This window comes from Anguilla rostrata, chromosome 9 (genome assembly GCF_018555375.3).
Source record: "Anguilla rostrata isolate EN2019 chromosome 9, ASM1855537v3, whole genome shotgun sequence".
Taxonomy (NCBI): Eukaryota; Metazoa; Chordata; class Actinopteri; order Anguilliformes; family Anguillidae; genus Anguilla; species Anguilla rostrata.
The window spans coordinates 33,568,472-33,575,768 of NC_057941.1; the positions used below are offsets into that span (position 1 = coordinate 33,568,472).

Genomic DNA, 7,297 nt, shown 5'->3' on the forward strand with positions numbered 1-7,297 from the left:
ATTGTACAACCTGATGAATCTCCAGACTCAATCGTCATAGTCCTGTTTTATCTACTACTGGCCTGTGAGGGAGTAAGACAGGGAGAGAGTGAGCTCTTTAGTCGATAAAGTTTAAGAACACTGACATTACTTTTAATGGCGTTAGGGACACCTCCCACCAACGGAATCAATCTCCACTGCATTTTTCTTTTAGCAGACTCCACGTCTATTGCCCATGTTTTATTGTCTAGCGCTTTCTCGAACATTAATATTTACCTTCGGGTTACGCCATACAGATCACTGTGTTAAATGAAGATCCATGGTCATTGCCAGGGCAACAACATCAATTTCCCTTTTGACTCTCCAGCAAGAGAAATGGTTCTTTTATGGCCATATTTATTGGCTAACTATGAAATGTTACCATAGCTGCACTTGTTCATTAGGATTGGAATTGCCGTTAAGTGCCCCTGCAATAACCTTAAATAAAAAATCATTAACAAGTTATCCACTTGTGGCTGCGGGTCCAGAAGGAGTCTTTTAAACATAACTTAATTGTGCTTGTGAGGTAAGCCAGTGACTATTTTATGGAGGACATTCCACACCGTAAAAGAGAGTGCAGGTGAGAACTTTGAAATAGGAGACATATCTCTCACTGAGGACAAATGAAGGCAAGGGATCACTCACCTTGCCTGAAATGTGCTTTTGTGCGTGTATGTGTGTATGTATCTGTGTGTGTGTGTGTGTGGCCCGTCACTGGGACATGAGTTCTGCAGGAAGTTCAGTCTGCAAACACAGGCTGTCCCTTGGGAGGGCAGTACTTAATAGACACAGCTGCTGCCAATACAGATGCTTTCTAAAATTCTTGCACCAACCAAATGGACTAATTCAAATGATAAATTAATCATGTTCTTGCCTTCCCTAAACCTCCAGGAGGGAGAAATAAAACATAAAACTTTCAGCTGAAAATAAAAACAAACAAACAAACAAAAAAGAAAAGAAAAACGCCCTGTCCTTCCTGCGGTAGTCCTCTTACCAGCCCCATGGAACTCTTCAATAAGCTGAAAGAGGAGGCTAATCAAAGCCAGACGGTGAGTCATAGGCCAAAAAAAAAACATTTTATTGAGGGAAGAACAACCCTCTGGAGCTGAAAAACGTATCTTTACCTCTTATATATCTTTACCTTTAGGCTCTACCATTTAATAAGTAACGATGGAGTCGATGTCCAGGCTCATAAACAATGTACTTATCCCACTTCATATTTATTTCTGCAAAGGAAACTTTTCTTGCCATCAAAGAACGCAAAGCATTATTTTTAGAAAAGGGCACATTTAATATTCACATTTGATGCATATATGTCAACATACTTTCATTCCTGGTCATTAAACATGTATAAAATATAAAGCTTGAATGATTTCATGACCAGTGGGGGGAAGCAACACAAGATTTCATTAATTTTGAAAACAGCTAGCAAGCAAAATTTGAAGACAGGTTTATATACGAGATTAAAGTGCAGACTGTCAGCTTGAATTTGAGGGTGTTTGCATCCATAGTGGGCGATCAGTTCAGGAATTACAGCCCTTTTTATATATGGCACCGCCATTTTAGGAGAGCAAAAGTAAATGGACAACTGGCTGCTCAGCTGTTTCAGAGCAGCTGTTTTATTAGTTCAAAACCTTTCAGATATGTTCACAGGGAAGTGATTCACATTTCAGGCTGATCCACAGTGTTAAAAATCAGACCTCAAACCTACATAAATGAACGTTGGTGCTGAAAACAGTTTATGATTTATCCACGTAAGTCACCCATCTTTCTATATAGGTCACCTGCATGACAAGACGTTAACACTCACAGGTCATGCACTCATGCATACAAACTCCCCAGCAGAGCCCTGGCATTTTGCATGGTCCTCGCTAACGTTAATACGCATGCTCTCAACTTACCGCTCAGTAGAGCAATGTCGTACTCTTATTTTGTGAATATAAAGAATATTGATAGCCAATACAATCTTGACTCCACCAGGAGCAACGCAACCCTGAATGATCAATGACTCGCCTTTGAATGGGACTATTGACATGAAAAACATAAACTGAGAATACTCTTCCAGCTTCTTCGCTTGAAGGCACTATGTGGACTAGAATAAGAACACCTCATTTATCCCATTGCAAATTGTTGGTGAAATAAAAAGCAAACTGCATAACTGGAAACTCAGTAAGCAGTGAAATGTAACTTAATAACGCAACATGCTTGCTACATTTAACTTCAGATTGTCAGAGGAAGCAATTTGACTTATTTTGGGAAAATAAGACTGAAGAATCATATTGATACCAAATATAATCTTATCAAGAGAAGCAGACAGGCAGAACGGCTGTATAATTGATCAAGTTAACCGTCAACTCTTGTTGTATGATGGTAGATATTTGCTCATGCAAATAAACAGCACTAAACAGCTTGAGTGAACCCTTGAAGCTTCCAAGTAACTACTTCCTCAAGGGCAATCAGATGGGATCAACCCACATGTGCAGAGCACATGAATACGTCATGGCTTACCCCTCGGCCACCTCGGCATGCTCAGTGTGCTTATGCCACAATATTTTGCAACAAAATTTTGCCTTTTTTGTCTGTTTGAACATCAAATTTTACTTTGAAAAGCAAGAACTGCTAGCTACTATATCTCCAGAGAAATGAACAGCTTTGTGACTATCCCAGGCAAATGTAACCTATACAACAGTTACATTAACTACTACAAATGTAGAAGATATGATATTAAATACCGAATGCCTAATACACAATATTATCTCGCCGTACAACAAAGGCTTAATGCCAATTAATACAGCACTGCATGTTGTCAGATCGGTATGAACTGTCTCAGAAACAGCATTCCTCAAATCAAGGGGTAACCCTTGAGAGGAGCAGAATAAACACCTCCAATGAGGATGGGATTCAAACCCACATGTGCAGAGCACAGCTGACTAAGCGTTCATTGCCTAACACTGCAGGTCGAAACAGTAGCTATTGTTACATACCTAAGCTTGACGCTCTTACAGGCGGTCAACAAGGTATCAAAGCAGGGAACAAGGTGCGACCCTAGAAAAGGTAGTCTCAGAACACCGCTTTGCAAAGCTTGACCCTGAAGGTTCTGCACACTCCCAACACGGAGGTCGCATATTGCAACCATCCGTGAAGGCCAGAACAGACAGGGATTACAGGGTGGTGCTGGGAAGTGCAGCTGAGGTGAGTTAGGTGGAAAAGGGGCTAGGCGTTCGCCCGATGTTAGCAGAACACGGAGGGGATCGTGCGGCTGGCTATGTAGGGTTTGAGATCTGCTTGTGTTGAAGGTAGTGCTGGGCTGATCCCTTGACTGCCTGGTATGCTAGGACCAATGTTTTAAATTTGATGCGAGCTATAACAGGCAGCCAGTGGAGGGTAGTGAGCAGGGGAGTGACGTGGGAGTGTCTGGGGAGGTTGAAGACCAGACGAGCCGCAGCATTCTGAATGAGGAGGGAAGAAGGAAAAATGGAGGGATGAAGGGGGAAGAAGAAAAAATGAAGGAAAAAAGGGAAAAGAGTCCATCACCTTAACCACTCGGCCACCTCGTCACATGCTGTGCTTTATTTCCCAAAAAGTACTTGCCACTAAGGGTATTAATATTTAAACAATCAATGAGATCAAGTTCACTTTCCTTTACCACAATTGTCTTGGAGAGCAGCAGGTATTCCTTCATCTGAACAATTATTGGCTCTGTCCGTTAAGTGCCTGCAAATTAATAGTGCTGCCTGAATGCATTTTCACTACTGATTTCAGATCAGTATGAGCAAACCGCTTTCCTCAAATCAAGGTCAGACGTGTGGGGTAACCCTGCAGAGCATTTGTAGAGGAAAGACTTCTGACGAGGATGGGATTCGAACCCGTCACATGGTGAGCGTTTTTCCCAAAAAGTTCTTGCCGCTAAGGGTATAAGGGTATAAGGGTATAATATTAAAACCAATCAAGTTCACTTTCCTTTACCACAATTGTCTTTGAGAACTGCAGGTAGTCTTCCATCAGTACAACTGACAGCTCTGACTGTTAAGTGCCTGCTGATTAATGGTGCTGCAAAACTGCACGTTCATGCAGCACTGAAAGTGGTTTGCTACTGATTTCAGATAAGAATATATGTCTCAGAAACAGCTTTCCTGAAATCAACGTCAGATAAGTATGGGGTAACCCTGTAGAGGTGTAGAAGAAAGACATCCGACGAGGATGGGATTCGAACCCACGCGTGCAGAGCACAATGGATTAGCAGTCCATCGCCTTAACCACTCGGCCACCTCGTCATATGCTGTGTGTTTCCTTGCCACTTTGTGAACTGCAGATAGTCTTCCATCTGAACAACCTGCAAAGTAATGGTGCTGCAAAACTGCACGTTCATGCAGCACTGCTAGAGGTTTGCATTTTTGCTACTGATCTCAGATCAGGATAGGCTGTCTCAGAAACAGCTTTCCTCACATTTTATGACTGAAGCCACAATATCAGATTATATCCATTTTTGCATGCCTATATTAAAAACTACTGCTCATGACTAGCATGCCTGGACCACAAGCTGCAAGAATTTTTTACATGTAAAATAAAAAGCAGTATTCTGAAATGTCTGAAAGATGGAACCCTTCTAAGATTTATGCATCGTTCTCGCGACACTAATAGCATGTAACAATATCTTGGACTACTTTATTGCAGCATTTGTAATTATGTGCCATTGGACTTGCTTTTAAGACACAGATATTAAAGACTTGCTTGAACTACATTTTTTCCCCCCATCATTGTTATTTCAAAGTGCTGCAATCACAGATCATTGAACACACAGAATGCATTAGTCAGGATTAATCTGTCACCATGGCAATTGCCATATTGCGGTTATGTAAATTCCCATTATTATCTTCACCCCCCTCCCCCCCCATTCTCAGATCTTCTCTTCGGAGGCAATTGCTCATTCTCTGTAGAACGGTGATTCATTCAGGGTAAAACACTGGCTTTTGCACAAAATCTAATTAAAACGGGCTTCCTTACTGTCATGTCAGCTAACTTTATTTTCATTAAGTTAATCACTAAACTCCTGAGTTGTAAACTGAGAGTCTATGATGTCACAGTGGAATTACACTTCACCTATTTTGCTGTGGTTTATTAATTAGCAAAGGCACACCTTGCAGTTGTATGAAAGCAATCTCTTAAAACCATTTTTTCATAACTGAAGGGTCTGCTAATTGTGTTAAAGCTCCCACAGGCTCTACAGTTTCTTTGTGGGTTGAAGGAAAGAAAAGACTGAATAAACAGATTAAATTGGGCGGGGGGGACTCTGGTTGGAGATGAGGCCATCTAATCTGAAGTTTCATGGAGGACTAGCTTAATCAAATCTCCTACGCTGTGATTTATGCAATTTAGGCAATTTATACACCAGCCACCTCCACAATGGTGGTGTGACATCAGGGCTCCTGTTACCTGATTACAATAGCGACGCGTGTGATTAGGGGATATGAGAATAATCACAAAAATATTCTTCACTTCCATTTCAGGATGATGAAATTTTGCTGGGGTACAGCATATCACCTTGATGCTCGTACTTGCACTGCCTGCTCCTATACAAGATCAGTCTCTATAATAAATCTTAATATAATATTTCATGTAGTAAACACCACATAGAAATTCATGAGTAGTTGCATCGAGTGGTACGTGCCTTCTTATGCTTACTGTGGTGCTGTTTGCTGTCAAACTAAATTGTAAATGTCATAATAATGTTTATTAACTTTATTAAACTACCAATTCATTTCATAGCTACCAGCGATGTTCGCTGTGAAATATTCTCTATTTACTGGAAAAGTACACCATTGAAGTGTTGCATTAAGAACCCAGAAAACTGAAACAATTTCTAGGGACATGATTGCTCCAAGTGTTCAAACAACTAATGGATCAGTTATATGTAAGATTCTAATTTTTCGAAAAAAAACAACAACAACAGAAAACGTCTATTTACAGCATCACAGGTAAATTAAAAATACATTAATAATGGCTTGCTAAGTAATCACAGCCATTAGCCATTATGCAATTCACCATATTCAGAGGTATACATCAATTAGTGCCATGTTCCTCACATCATAATGCTTGTTCTTCGATGGTTCATAACTTTATATCAGTCATTAGAAGCTGGTTACAGTCTGTATTTATTCTTATGAGAAGGGCTATGGACCGTGTTTTTATTAGACCAAGGTGTTTTGAGGACTAACCGCAGGAAAGGGGGAAGTTTTCTTAAAATTTAACATATGTGTCATTTTGATTTCTCTTGCTGGTAACAGTATACTTATGCCCAGTTTGCACTCACACTCATATATCATTCTGTTGACAAACAGAGTTGGCAGTCACAAATAGAATTTATGTATGTCTGATGTATGTGATTGTATATTTACACTGGAGAGTGGGGTGCACGATTCAAACCTGCCACATTAAATTTTCCAGTGTTAAGTAAACTCTTACGGAGTACATATGGGCCCCTATTGGACTCATAATGTAAGTACTCTGTTACAGTTGAATTAACATGGCCATTTCACTGCATGTGATGTGGATTAGCATTCTAGATTTGTGTCGTTTTTTTGGAGGCTAAAATTCTGCGAATATATTTAGAAATGCTCTTCTTGTCATTCGTCACCTCGTTAAAGGGTGGTTTCCAGGGCAATATAAATTACACTGCTAAGTATAATTAGCAAATGAGAAGCTGTGGTGAGCTCAGTGACCTTTGGTGAGAGCACAACTGTCGTCTCGACACATCTGTAGGATGCCAGCCACCGTGATAAAGAATTTTTTTTTTAAAAAGCACAACAAGTTGAAGGGAATATTGCAGGGTGGTTTACAGGAAAAGGCCTGAATGAATTCATGGGCTATGTTGCACACACAGTAGAAAATTATAAGACTATCCCAAGTCAGTAACATGTACCATGATTAGCCTTTGTTAAAACCTTTGCGCGTGGAGTATCGGCTCCTGACATGATGGGGAATCAGGAGCTGCCGTGTACAGTGCGTTAGGCGCACTGGCAGTAAGCTCTGTTACAGCTCTCAGGAATCGCTATGCGTGTCCGCGGCATTACGCGCACCAGAGGGCCTGGGATAGACAGTAAGCTACGCGGATAGCGCTCTGGTGTTCTCATCCCCCGCTGTTATTCTATTTGGATGGAATCTGTGCAGTCGTAATGACAGCTTACAGTACATCCATGTGACATGCAGCTCCAGACCCTGGGCTGGTCATGCGCCAGAAAGATCTGCTTCAGTATGCTCATGCAGCTGTAAGCACTATTAT

At 40.9% G+C, this 7,297-nt stretch overlaps 1 non-coding gene across 1 annotated transcript; it reads right to left on the reverse strand.

The window, feature by feature from the left end:
* Positions 1-4,210: 4,210 nt before the first annotated feature.
* On the reverse strand, positions 4,211-4,292 carry trnas-gcu (transfer RNA serine (anticodon GCU)). The gene has a single exon. It is a non-coding gene; the product is annotated as a tRNA-Ser (tRNA).
* Positions 4,293-7,297: the final 3,005 nt, after the last annotated feature.